This window comes from Sus scrofa, chromosome 6 (genome assembly GCF_000003025.6).
Source record: "Sus scrofa isolate TJ Tabasco breed Duroc chromosome 6, Sscrofa11.1, whole genome shotgun sequence".
NCBI classification, from domain to species: domain Eukaryota; kingdom Metazoa; phylum Chordata; class Mammalia; order Artiodactyla; family Suidae; genus Sus; species Sus scrofa.
In genome coordinates this window covers 70464710-70476796 of record NC_010448.4, presented here as the reverse complement: position 1 = coordinate 70476796, position 12087 = coordinate 70464710, and positions in this window count along the sequence as shown.

The window sequence follows — 12087 nt, the reverse complement described above, 5'->3', positions numbered from 1 at the left end:
GGCCAGGGATCGAACCTGCAATCTCATGGTTGCTAGTCAGTTTTGTTATTGCTGAGCCACAACAGGAACTCCTTTGTTTTTTGAGACAAAATACTCCAAAGACCACCTTATAGCCTTTGTGGGCAGCGAGAGATAGATGAGTTCTCGGTGTTTGCAGCTAGCAGCTGTGTGGTTGCAGGCAAGTAACATAACCCCTCTGGATGTCAGTTTCTGCATCTGTAGAATGAATCAGATAATCCCATTGGCCCTCTGTATCTGCAGATGTGGAACCCATGGATATGGAGGACCAGCTGTTCTGCATCATTTTATATAAGGGACTTGAGCATCTCAGGATTTTGGTATCCAAGGGGGTCCTGGAACCAATCCCCCAAAGATACCAAGGGACAAGTGTCATATCTACCATAAGGGTGCTTGGCTGAATTAGTTGAGGCTGTAACTGCACCCTGCACCCAGCCATGGAGAGGCCAGAATAGAGAGTGAAGCAGAGACTGAGAAACTATATGAAAACTGAGAAATCTGTGAATGGACACAAGGTCACTGGGCTCTGGAATAGGAGGTGAAGGCAGCCTGACCCCACTGTTTCCTTCTCGTCCATTCCTTAAGGACCAGGTGATTAGAGCCACGGTAAAAGGCTCTTGGAAAAGAGCAGTGCTGGGGGAGAGGTACAAGGAGGTTTCTTGAAGGGCACTGTGACCTGTTGGGATGACAAATGGGGACTCACAAGACCTATAACATAATGCCACCAACTGTGCCCTCTGAGAGGCACCCCCCAACATACACATGCACATGCACACACATCAGGACAGCACAAACTTGTGCACACACACTCACACGCACAGGCACACACATGTGCACACACCAGCACAGCACAAACTTGCACCTGAGCTTTAGTCCTGCTCACTGCACGTTATCATTACCACCCAGGTACTTACAGTGCCCAGAGGAACATGAGGTCATGAGAAAATAACTACACATCAAAGGAGCAAAACAGCTATAAAATAAATCAGAGACCATAAACTGGACAACTCAGATCAGAGGAAGCAGAATCAAAGGACTAGACGAAAGAAAAATTTCAAATAAGCATCATAAATATCTTCAAAGAGATAGGCTATTGGTAACAAGGAATGGAATAAGCAGGTATTGGAAAAAACTAATTAGAGATACAGGGTTCAACAGGAAAATGCATGCAAAGAAGGAATCAGTGAGTTAGCAGGTCAGATTGAGAAACTCCACTGGACGCCTTCGAGAAAGGCCTAAGAGGGGAAACATACACGCACACACACACACACACACACACACACACGTATATATATACACACACGCATATAGACATATATCTGTTTGGAGAGAGAAAGGGAGAAATGGCATCTGGCATCATAGGTCATATGCTGAGTCACTGAATTATGCAACATGATGACTTTCAAAATTGGCATCTCAAATGCAGAGAAAAAATAAGTGAGGAAGTTTCTAAAACTAGAAAATGATATTACAAGAAAAAACTATGAACCAATACGAATATTAGATCTAGACAGATGTAAAAATTCTTCAATTTTAGCAAATTGAAGGAGTTCCCATTGTGGGGCACTGGAAACAAACCCAACTAGTATCCACGAGGATGTGTGTTCGATCCCTGGCCTCGATTGGTGGGTCAAGGATCCAACGTTGCTGTGAGGTGAGAAAAAAATTCACTGAGAAAAAAATCCCCAAAGTCAAATTTGGAGTTCCCTGGTGGCTTCGAAACTAAGGATTTGACATTGTCATTGCTTTGGTGCAGGTTCAATCCCTGGCCTGGGAAGTTCCTTGGGCTGTGGGTCCAGCCCCCCAAAAAAAGTCAGATTTAAATATAGTAAATATATTAATATAAAATTTCAAAACAGGTAAAATTCAACTGTAGAATTTAGGGATGTATACCTAGGTGACAAAACCATAAAGAAAAGTAAGGAAGTGATTATCCTAGCAATCAGGGTAACGCTTCCCTGTGGGTTGGGAGTGTTGTCACTCGCACTGAGTAGGCTTCTGGGACCTCGGAAATGTTGTTTCTTTGCCCGAGTGATACTTACACAAGCATAAATTTTATAGTAATTCATTAAGTTTTATACGTATGTTTTGTGCATGTTATTGAATAGGATACTATTTCATAATAAAAAGGCAGGGAGAAAAACTTGGAAAAAGAAAGACATACTAGGCAAACTTATGAAACATAAAAATGATAGTACCCATTTTAATATTAGATAAGATAGAAATTAATAGGAAAAACTTTAGAAGACAAAAAGGTGGTAAAAGGAAAGATAATCAAGAAATTCCAGCAAACTATTGCCTTTGGGGTGGATCAGCAATGAGATCCTGCTGTATAGCACAGGGAACTATATCCAGTCACTTGTGATGGAACAGGATGGAGGATAATGGGAGAAAAAGAATGTTTATATATATATATGTATAAAACTGGGTCACTTTGCTGTACAGCAGAAATTGACAGAACATTGTAAATCAACTAAGACAAAAATTAAAATCTTAAAAAAAAGAAATTCTAATGAGTATATCTCCTTATAAGCTCAAAAGATATAAACCCCCCAAAATTAAAAAAAATAAATAAATAAAAGAAAAAAAGATATAAATCAATTACTAATAAAACCATAGAGAGAAATAGGTCAACAATTGGAACAGAGGATTTTTTTTTTTTTTTTTTGTCTTTTGTCTTTTTAGGGCCCCACTCGCTTGGAGTCAAATCAGAGCTGTAGCCTGTGGCCTACACCATAGCCATAGCAACACCAGATCTGAGCTGCGTCTGGGACCTACACTATGGCTCATGGCAATGCCGGGTTCTCAACCCACTGAGCTAGGCCAGGGATCGAACCTGTGTCCTCATGGAAGGTAGTCAGATTTGTTAACCGCTCAGCCACGACAGGAACTCCAAAAATAGAGAAAATTTAAATAACACAATTAATAAGCATAGTTAACAAATACATACAGAATTTCACAGCTGATAAACAGAGAATACACACTGAAGTAGATGGAATAGTTCTAAAACTTAGCCATATACAAGGGCCCAGGGGAGCCTTGATAGATTCCCAAGAATCGACATCATTCTGAAAATTGTTCTCAGGGCACAATGCAATAAAATGAGAAATAAATTTTTTCTCTTTCTTTCCCTTCTTTTTTTTTTTGTCTTTTTGCTATTTCTTTGGGCCGCTCTCACGGCATATGGAGGTTCCCAGGCTAGGGGTCGAATTGGAGCTGTAGTTGCTGGCCTATGCCAGAGCCACAGCAATGTGGGATCCGAGCCGCGTCTGCAACCTACACCACAGCTCACGCAATGCCGGATCGTTAACCCACTGAGCAAGGGCAGGGACCGAACCCGCAACCTCATGGTTCCTAGTCGGATTCGTTAACCACTGCGCCACGACGGGAACTCCCCTTCTTTCTTTCTTCTCCCTCTTTCTTTCCTTCCTTCTTTCCTTTTTTCTTCTTTTGCTTTTTAGGGCTGCACCTGCAGCATATGGAAGATCCTAGGCTAGGAGTCAAATCAGAGCTATAGCTGCCGGCCTACACCACAGTCACGCCAGATCTGAGCCACCTCTGTGACCTACACCACAGCTCACGGCAACACCAGATCCTTAACCCATAGAGCGAGGCCAGGGATCGAACCTGCCTCCTCATGGATACTAGTTGGGTTCATTTCCGTTGAGCCACAATGGGAATTCTAAGAAATAAATTTTAAATTGATTTAAATGTAACTACAGATGTGTGTCTACAAATTTTAAAAATACTACTTGTAAATAAAATCATAAAAGGGGAGTTCCCTCCATGGCTGAGTGGTTAACGAAAAGACAAAAAGACCAAAAAATAAATAAATAAATAAAATCACAAAAGGGATCATAAAAGAAAGATGAATAACAGTGTAAACACTGCACGTCCAAATTGGTGGAATACAGATAAAACAAACGGTACTGCTGACCCACAGAATGTAATGCGTACATGTATAGCACAGGGAACTCTACTCGGTGTTTTATAATACCTACAAGGGAAAAGAATCTGAAGAAGAAAAAATATAAATGGAATTGCTGTGCTATACCCTTGCAACTAACCCGATACTGTAAATCAACTATACTTCAATTAAAAAAAAAAGCACTATAAGGAAATTTATATTTAAATCCATTTATCAGAAAATAAGACAGAAAATACATGTGTTCAACTCAAGCGGCTAGAAAAAGAACAAAAGTAAACCCAAAGAACAGAAAGAGAGGGAAAGCAAAGGTTAAGGAAAAAGAACGCAGGCGTACCCTTGGGGTGCGGTGGGTTAAGATCCAGCGTGGTCGCTCGTGGCTTGTGTCACTGCTAGCTGTGGCTTGGATTTTATCCCTGGCCCGGGAACTTATGCATGTTGCAGGCATGGCCCCCAAAATAAAAGAAAATAAACTGATAGGTTCTTTAGATTTCCCTATGGCCCTAACTAGCCAACAACAAAAAAAGATTACTTTAGGAAGTTTCCAAAATAATTATTTGAGGAAGGTAAAATAAATATTTTAAGAAGGTTCAATCTTTCAAAGTATACAGGATCCCTGTCATCTAAGTTTGTTCCAGAAAACCAAGAAAGCGGAAAGATCCAATGTTGTCTTCTCGGGGGTCCTGCCTATCCAGCCTACACAAAACTGAGACCCACTCAGCTCACTCTTCCTTAGTTTATCTTTCTTCTCTGCGTTTACCACCATCTATCATACGGTGTGTTTTACTTATTTAACTTGTTTATTGTCTGTTTCCTCTCACTAGAACATAAATTCCATGATGACAAGGTTTTTGTTTTGCAGTATCTGGAACTGTAGCTGTCATATAATGATTCTCAGTAAATACCTTTGAACTACTCAATAAATACAATATCCTCAACTAAGTTTTTGAAACTAGTACACTCATTACTTCCAAAACTGAATGAGAATGAAATATAGAAGAGGAAAGCTGCATTCACTTCATCTTTGCTAATGAGAGCAAAAACCCTAAATGAAATATTAATTAGCTGAAACTAGGCATGCAAGAATGGTATAAGATAAAAATACTTAAAAAGAGTGTAAGTCTCAGCAATAATAGTCTACGGGTGATGGAGTTCTCTTGTGGTTCAGCAGGTGAAGAGTCCCGAATTCTTACTGCAGTGGCTCAGGTTGCTGCGTGGTGAGGGTTCCATCCTTGGCCTGGGAACTTCTGAATGTCATGAGTGTGGCCAAAAAAGAAAACAAAAACAAAAACAAAAAATCTAAGCACATGAGTTGGAAAAAAAAACAAAACAAAAACAAAAGCCCTTGGTAATTTTCAGTATCCACTTAAGATAGAAATTTCCTTAAAATAAAAAAAATACAAGGAAACAGCACCACTTGATACAGATTAATCTCCCCAAAACCTACCTTAAAAAAAAAAAAATCACATGCCAGAGTTCCCACTGTGGTGCAACGGGATCAGTGGCATCTCTGCAGCCCCAGGATGCAGGTTCAATACTTAGCCCGGCACAGTGGGTTAAAGGATCCAACATGGCCGTACTTGGGGCATAGCTTGCAACTATGATAGGGATCTGATCCCTGGCCCATGAATTCCACATGCCTTGGGGCCAAAAACAGACAAAAAAAAAAAAAAAATCACGTGCCTTAAAAAATCTTTATATATATTCCCATTTAGCTCTGGAACAAAGCAAAGATGCCTAGTATGACGTTTTGTTTAACACAGTACTGAAAGCCCTTGCCAGTGGAATAAGAAAAACAAGTGGTATAAAAATTGGAAAGGAAGAGGCAAAACTGTCTTTTATTTGCAAATGATATATTTATCTATGTAGGAAATCTCATCGGAATCCCACAATAAATAGAAATAAGAAGATTGCTGGATAAAAAATAAAGTTCAACAAAAGCACATCTTCACACCAATAATATCCAACTAGAAAATACAATAAAAAAGAATTTTTTCCATTATAAGTCTATGTAAACACTAAAGTAATTAGGAAAAACCTAATTTATGCACAAAACCATTACAGAGAAAAATTTTAATCTTTATAGTGGACAAATAAAAACAAAATTAAGGATATTGGCTAAGCTCACATACAATTTAGCATTTGTAAAGTACAGAAATGATTCCCAATTTAGGAGCTCCCGTCGTGGCTCAGTGGTTAACGAATCCGACTAGGAACCATGAGGCTGTGGGTTCCATCCCTGGCCTCGCTCAGGGGGTTAAGGATCCGGTGTTGCCATGAGCTGTGGTGTAGGTCGCAGACGTGGCTTGGATCTGGTGTTGCTGTGGCTGTGGTGTAGGCTGGTGGCTACAGCTCCGATTAGACCCCTAGCCTGGGAACCTCCAAATGCCAGGGGTGTGGCCTTAAAAAAGCAAAACAAAATAAAATAAAATGAACAAAACCAGAGTTCCCTGGTGGCCTAGTGGATTAAGGATCCAGTGTTGTCACCACTGTGGCTTTGGTCACTGCTGTGATGCAGGTTCAATCCCTGGCCTGGTAATTTCTACAAGCCATGGACATGGCCAAAAAAATACAATAAAATTAAATGAACAAAATGAAGCAACTGAATTTTCCTAACCCCAAATTACTCTTCCTTTATTTAGGCTTCCCCTTGTAAGTAAATGGCAACTCCATCTCTCAAGCTGTTCAAGCCAAATATTTAGGGCCAAATTTCATCCCCTTTCTTCTCTCATTCTCACATCCAGGCAATTGACAGATCCTTTTGACTCTACCTCCAAACTCTTTCTAGAATCTCCCCACTTCACACCTCTGCTGCCACCACCCTGGTCTAAGCTTCCATCACTCTTTCCTGAATTGCTGCAAGAGCCCTCCGCTTGGCCGCCTCATTTCTGCATTTTTACTCGTGTGCATCCCCTTTCAATCCGTATTCACTCCATATGCTGCGGTGCAGCCCTAGAAAAAATAAATAAATAAAAATAAAAATAAATAAATAAAATGCCTACAGCCAGAAAGAAAAGGGGGCAGGAAAACACATAGGAGCGTCACTTTACAGAAGACAGAAATTTGTGTGGATGATTGTAATTTCTAAGATGGCTACTGAGATCTCCTGTCCACATGCGCTTCTTTTTTTTTGTCTTTTGAGGGCCGCACCTGTGGCGTATGGAGGTTTCCAGGCTAGGGGTTCAATCGGAGCTGTAGCTGCTGGCCTACACCACAGCCACAGTAATGTCAGATCTGAGCCGCATCTGCAACCTACACCACAACTCATAGCAACTCCAGATCCTTAACCCACTGAGCAAGGCCAGGGATCAAACCCTCAACCTCATGGTTCCTAGTGGAATTCGTTTCCGCTGTGCCATGACGGGAACTCTCCATCCACACACTATTCTTAAAATGTGACATTGACATTTTCCCCATTGAGAGGCGGGTTCTGTGTTCCCTTCCCTCAAGCTGGGCAGGCCTGTGACTGCAGCAGAAGTGACAGTATATGACTTCTGAAAGTGCTAGGCTGTAAAAGACCAAATTCTGCCTGATCCTCTTGGGATGCTAGCTCTTAGGACCTGGTATGTGAAGCCAAAAGCCCCAGAGAGTCCGTGTGTAGGTGTCCCAGCCAAGAGTCCCAGGGGGTCTCAACTAACAGTGGATGTGAATGAGGAAGCCTTTAAAGATGATTCCAGCCTTAGCCACCAGGATTGCAATGGCCTGAGAGTCCCTGAGTGAGAACTGCCTTGCTGAGCTCAGCCTGCCCCAGAACCACAATAGATGACTGGAGGATAATGTGAGAAAAAGCACATATATATAAATAGAGAGGACTGGGTCACTTTGTTGTCTAGTAGAATGGACAGAACACTGTAAATCAACTATAATGGAAAAAATCAAAATCATAAGATAAAAAATAAAGTAAAAAATAAAATATAGTACAGATATTTTAAAAATAATAAAGTAACAACTACTATTTTAAACCATTAAATCTATTTAGCAGCAAGAGTTAGGTCCTGGAAGTGGGCATAATTGTTACAAAGCCTAAACCATGTGGCATTGGCCTTGGGACTGAATGGCAGGCAGAGGACATTAAGGAGACTATTAGTGAGGCCTACAGGGCATTTAAGAGGCTTTATTATCATTATTAATATTTGTTTTTAGGGCTGCACCCACAGCACATGGAGGTTCCCAGGCTAGGGGTCGAATCGGAGCTGCAGCTGCCAGCCTACGCCACAGCCACAGCAATGCCAGATCCGAGCCACATCTTTGACCTACACCACAGCTCATGGCAACGCCGGATCCTTAACTCACTGAGAAAGGCCAGGAATTGAACCTGCGTCCTCATGGATGCTAGTCAGATTTGTTTCTGCTGAGCCATGGTGGGAACTCCCTAAGAGACTTTAAAGGAAAGCGAGTAAACATTATTGGAAGATGGAGAGAAGGGAAGGCTTGTTCCGCAGAGGTGGAAATTCCGGCAACTCTCTCATCTGCGGTGATAAGGAAGAGGGCACGTGTTCCTGGTGGACTCCATGGCCTCGGGAAAGAGATTTCCAGGAAGGAATAATGACAGTGTCACTTGGCTTCTTCTCACTGCCTGTGGAAGGATGGCTTCTGGACAAAGTCGAACACAGATCATTGTCAGGTGAATATCTAAAGACGAGGTCAAGAACTCATCTGCAAAACCGTTTGTTAAGATCTTAGGAAGACTGGAATTTCCTACTGGCTCAGGGGGTTAAGGATCCAGTGTTGTCACTGCTGTGGCTTGGATCACTGCTGTGGTGCAGTTTCGATCCATAGCTCAGGAATTTTGTATGCTGTGGGCACAGCCAAATAATTAAGAAGTGAATTTATCATGAAGATATTTATGATTCCAGATTTTATCTATTAGAGTAAACCCCAAGATGATTCATCGAACATTCACCACATTTTAAGAGAATTGTTTGGAGGAAAGTACTTCCAGCTTAAACGAAAAGGGCCAGAAAAAGCACATGAAGAAAGACTTTGGAACCCAATCTCTTTTTACGAAACAGAAAGGATACCAGAATGGGTATTTAGTTGCAATTCCGTTTTCTTAAGGAAAAGGAAGAAAAGATTCAGAGGCAAAAAACAAGCGTCCAGAAGGGGGAACTGAGAGCCTTGGTGAACAATTCACAGGCTGTAGGATTGATCCCTGAACAAGGAACTGGCAACATACGCCTAACTGGATTTCAGAATTGCCATGGACCGGTGACCCCTGTGTGTTCCCAGTCCCCCACTGTTTGAACAGGAGCATCTCTAATGGTTTTTCTACGCCTGTCCCATTCTTTATATACTCTGTGTGCAGAGAGACAATATGTATCTTTGGTTCCCATATCTTTAGGTTCAGAGGAATGGCATTCAATGGTACCCAAAGAATCAGACCTGAGGAGGCTCATCTATATCTAGGCTTGATTTGAATGGCAGGACACTGATGCCCTAATGGTATGAAATTTGGGAATCCTAGCGGAAGGGATGAATGTATTTTACATGTAGGAAGCATGTAAATTATGGCCAGAGGGGGACTACGGCAGATCTTACTTTGCAAAATGCCCGGAATAATATCTCTTCTAACAGTAGGATGTTAACGTCTTTCCTTCACGGGGTAAGTTTTTCCCATTAAATCCCGGTGGGCTTTTGACTAAGGCAGAAGTGCCACTGTGCTACTTTCAAATCTAGGTTATAAAAGGCAACACAGCTTCTGTCTGGTCTTTGCACATGCTTGCTCTTGGGATTTTTAGAATCGTGGGAGGAGAAATCACTGTTATCGTATCAAGCCACTAAATTTGGGGGTATTTTGTTATGCAGCAATAGATAACCGATGCAACTGGAATGACAAATATATAAACAGATCATTCATTCAACACATATATGGAGCATTTACTCTGTACTAAGCACTCTTCTAGGTACTGGGGAGACAGAACAGATTAAAACCTCTGCTCTCATGGAGCGTACATTCTAGTGGGAGAATCAGACAGAAGTCAAGAAAATAATAGATACAGTATGTTAATGATAAATGCTAAGGAGAAAATCCAAAGAAAGGGACTAGCAAAGGACAGCAAAGGTGGTTGAATTAGTTGCAATTTTTAAAAGGGTGGGGAGGGGAGTTCCCTTTGAGGCTCAGTAGTTAATGAGCCTGACTAGCATCCATGAAGACACAGGTTCAATCCCTGCCCTTGCTCAGTGGGTTAAGGATCTGGTGTTGCTGTGAGCTGTGGTGTAGGTCACAGACGAGGCTCAGATCCTGCGTTGCTGTGGCTGTGGCCAGCAGCTGCAGCTCTGATTCAACCCCTAGCCTGGGAACTTCCATATGCCAAAGGTGTGGCCCCCAAAAGCAAAATAAAATAAAAAAATAAATAGATAAAAATGAAAAGGGGGGTTGTTCCTTGGTGCTCTAGGGGTTAGGATTCAGTGCGTTCACCACTGCAGCCCTGGTTCAATCCCTGGTCTGGGAACTGAGATCCCATATCAAGCTGCTGCACACCCAGCCAAAAAAAAAAAAAAAAAAAAAAAAAAAAAGGAGTAAAAAGGGTCAACAAAGAAGGAGTCATAAAGGTGACTCTTTTTTTTTGTCTTTTTGCCTTTTCTAGGGCCACACCTGCAGCATATGGAGGTTCCCAAGCTAGGGGTCTAATTGGAGCTGTAGCCACAGGCCTACACCACAGCCACAGCAACGCATGATCCGAGCCGCGTCTGCAACCTACACCACAGCTCATAGCAACACTGGATCCTTAACCCACTGAGCAAGGCCAGGAACTGAACCCACAACCTCATGGTTCCTAGTCAGATTCGTTAACCGCTGAGCCACGACGGGAACTCCCACAAAGTTGAATTTTGAGTAAAGACTTAAGGCTCTTAGGGGAGTGTGGCATAAGTTGCAAGGTTGGCTTGGAACTCCCCATGCCATGGGGCCGCCAAAATAGAAAAAAGCAATGCAAAATAAAATGAGGGTTGAGGGAGTTCCTCTGTGGCTCAGCAGGTTAAGGATCCAATGTTGTCACTGCTGTTGGGTCAGGTAGCTGCTGTGGCATGGGTTTGATCCCTGGCCCGGGAACTTCCGCATGACTTGGTGTGGTCAAAAAAAAAAAGAATAAAATAAAATAAAATGAGAGTTGAGTCTAGAGCTGACCCCCAAGGTCAAAACCCTTTCTGGAAGATTCTGCTGCTTCTCCAGAGCTCCTTGGCCATTGTGAACGTGGACCAATGGCATCCAGTTGTCCCTCTGTACACATGATCCCACATCCATATTCAATCAACTGTGACTTGAAAATATTAAAAACCAAAAATCAAGACTTGAATCTGGGGCATGCCATCAACTATTTACACTGTAATCACATCTATATCATATTAGGTACTGTAATCTAGAGATGCTTTAAAATACATGGGGATGGGAGTTCTCTGATGGCCTAGCAGGTTGAGGTTCCTGCGTTCTCACTGCTGTGGCTCTGGTTGCTGCTGTGTGGTGTAGATTCAATCCCTGGCCCAGGAATTCCCACATACTGCCTGTGTGGCAAAAAAACAAAAAAAACCCCAAAGAAACAAGAGAGAACCTGAAACCTGCAACTCTCATAAACATAAAATAAAATACATGGGAAGGTTGTATGCAAATGCCACGCCATTTTGTATAAGGGACTTGAGCATCTGCAGATTCTGGTAGCTGCGGGGGTCCTGGAACCAACCCCCTGCAGATACTGAGGGGCCACTGCACTGCCAGGCAGCAGGGGTGGTGAAGGCCTCGGGCCCTGAAGCCCAGATGGCCTGGATTCACATGCCAGTGTCCTATCCCCGTCCCACAGCTGTTGAGGATTAAAGGAATGAATACATGAAAGAGTGGCTGGTACACAGGACATGCTCATGAAATGCACTTTATTCCTCAGCCGAGGGTGGCCTCCTTCAGCCCCAGACCAGCTGAGTCAAACAACAAGTTCATACCCTGGATGTTCCCTTCAATCAAAAACGTACCTAGGGAGATCCTGCTGTGGTTCAGGGGGTTACGAACCTGACTAGTATCCGTGAGGACACAGGTTCGATCCCTAGCCTTGCTCAGTGAGTTAAGGATCTGGCATTGCCGGGATCTGTGGTGTAGGTTGCAGACGTGTCTTGGATCCCACGTTGCTGTGCCTGTGGTGTAGGCTGGGGGCTGCAGC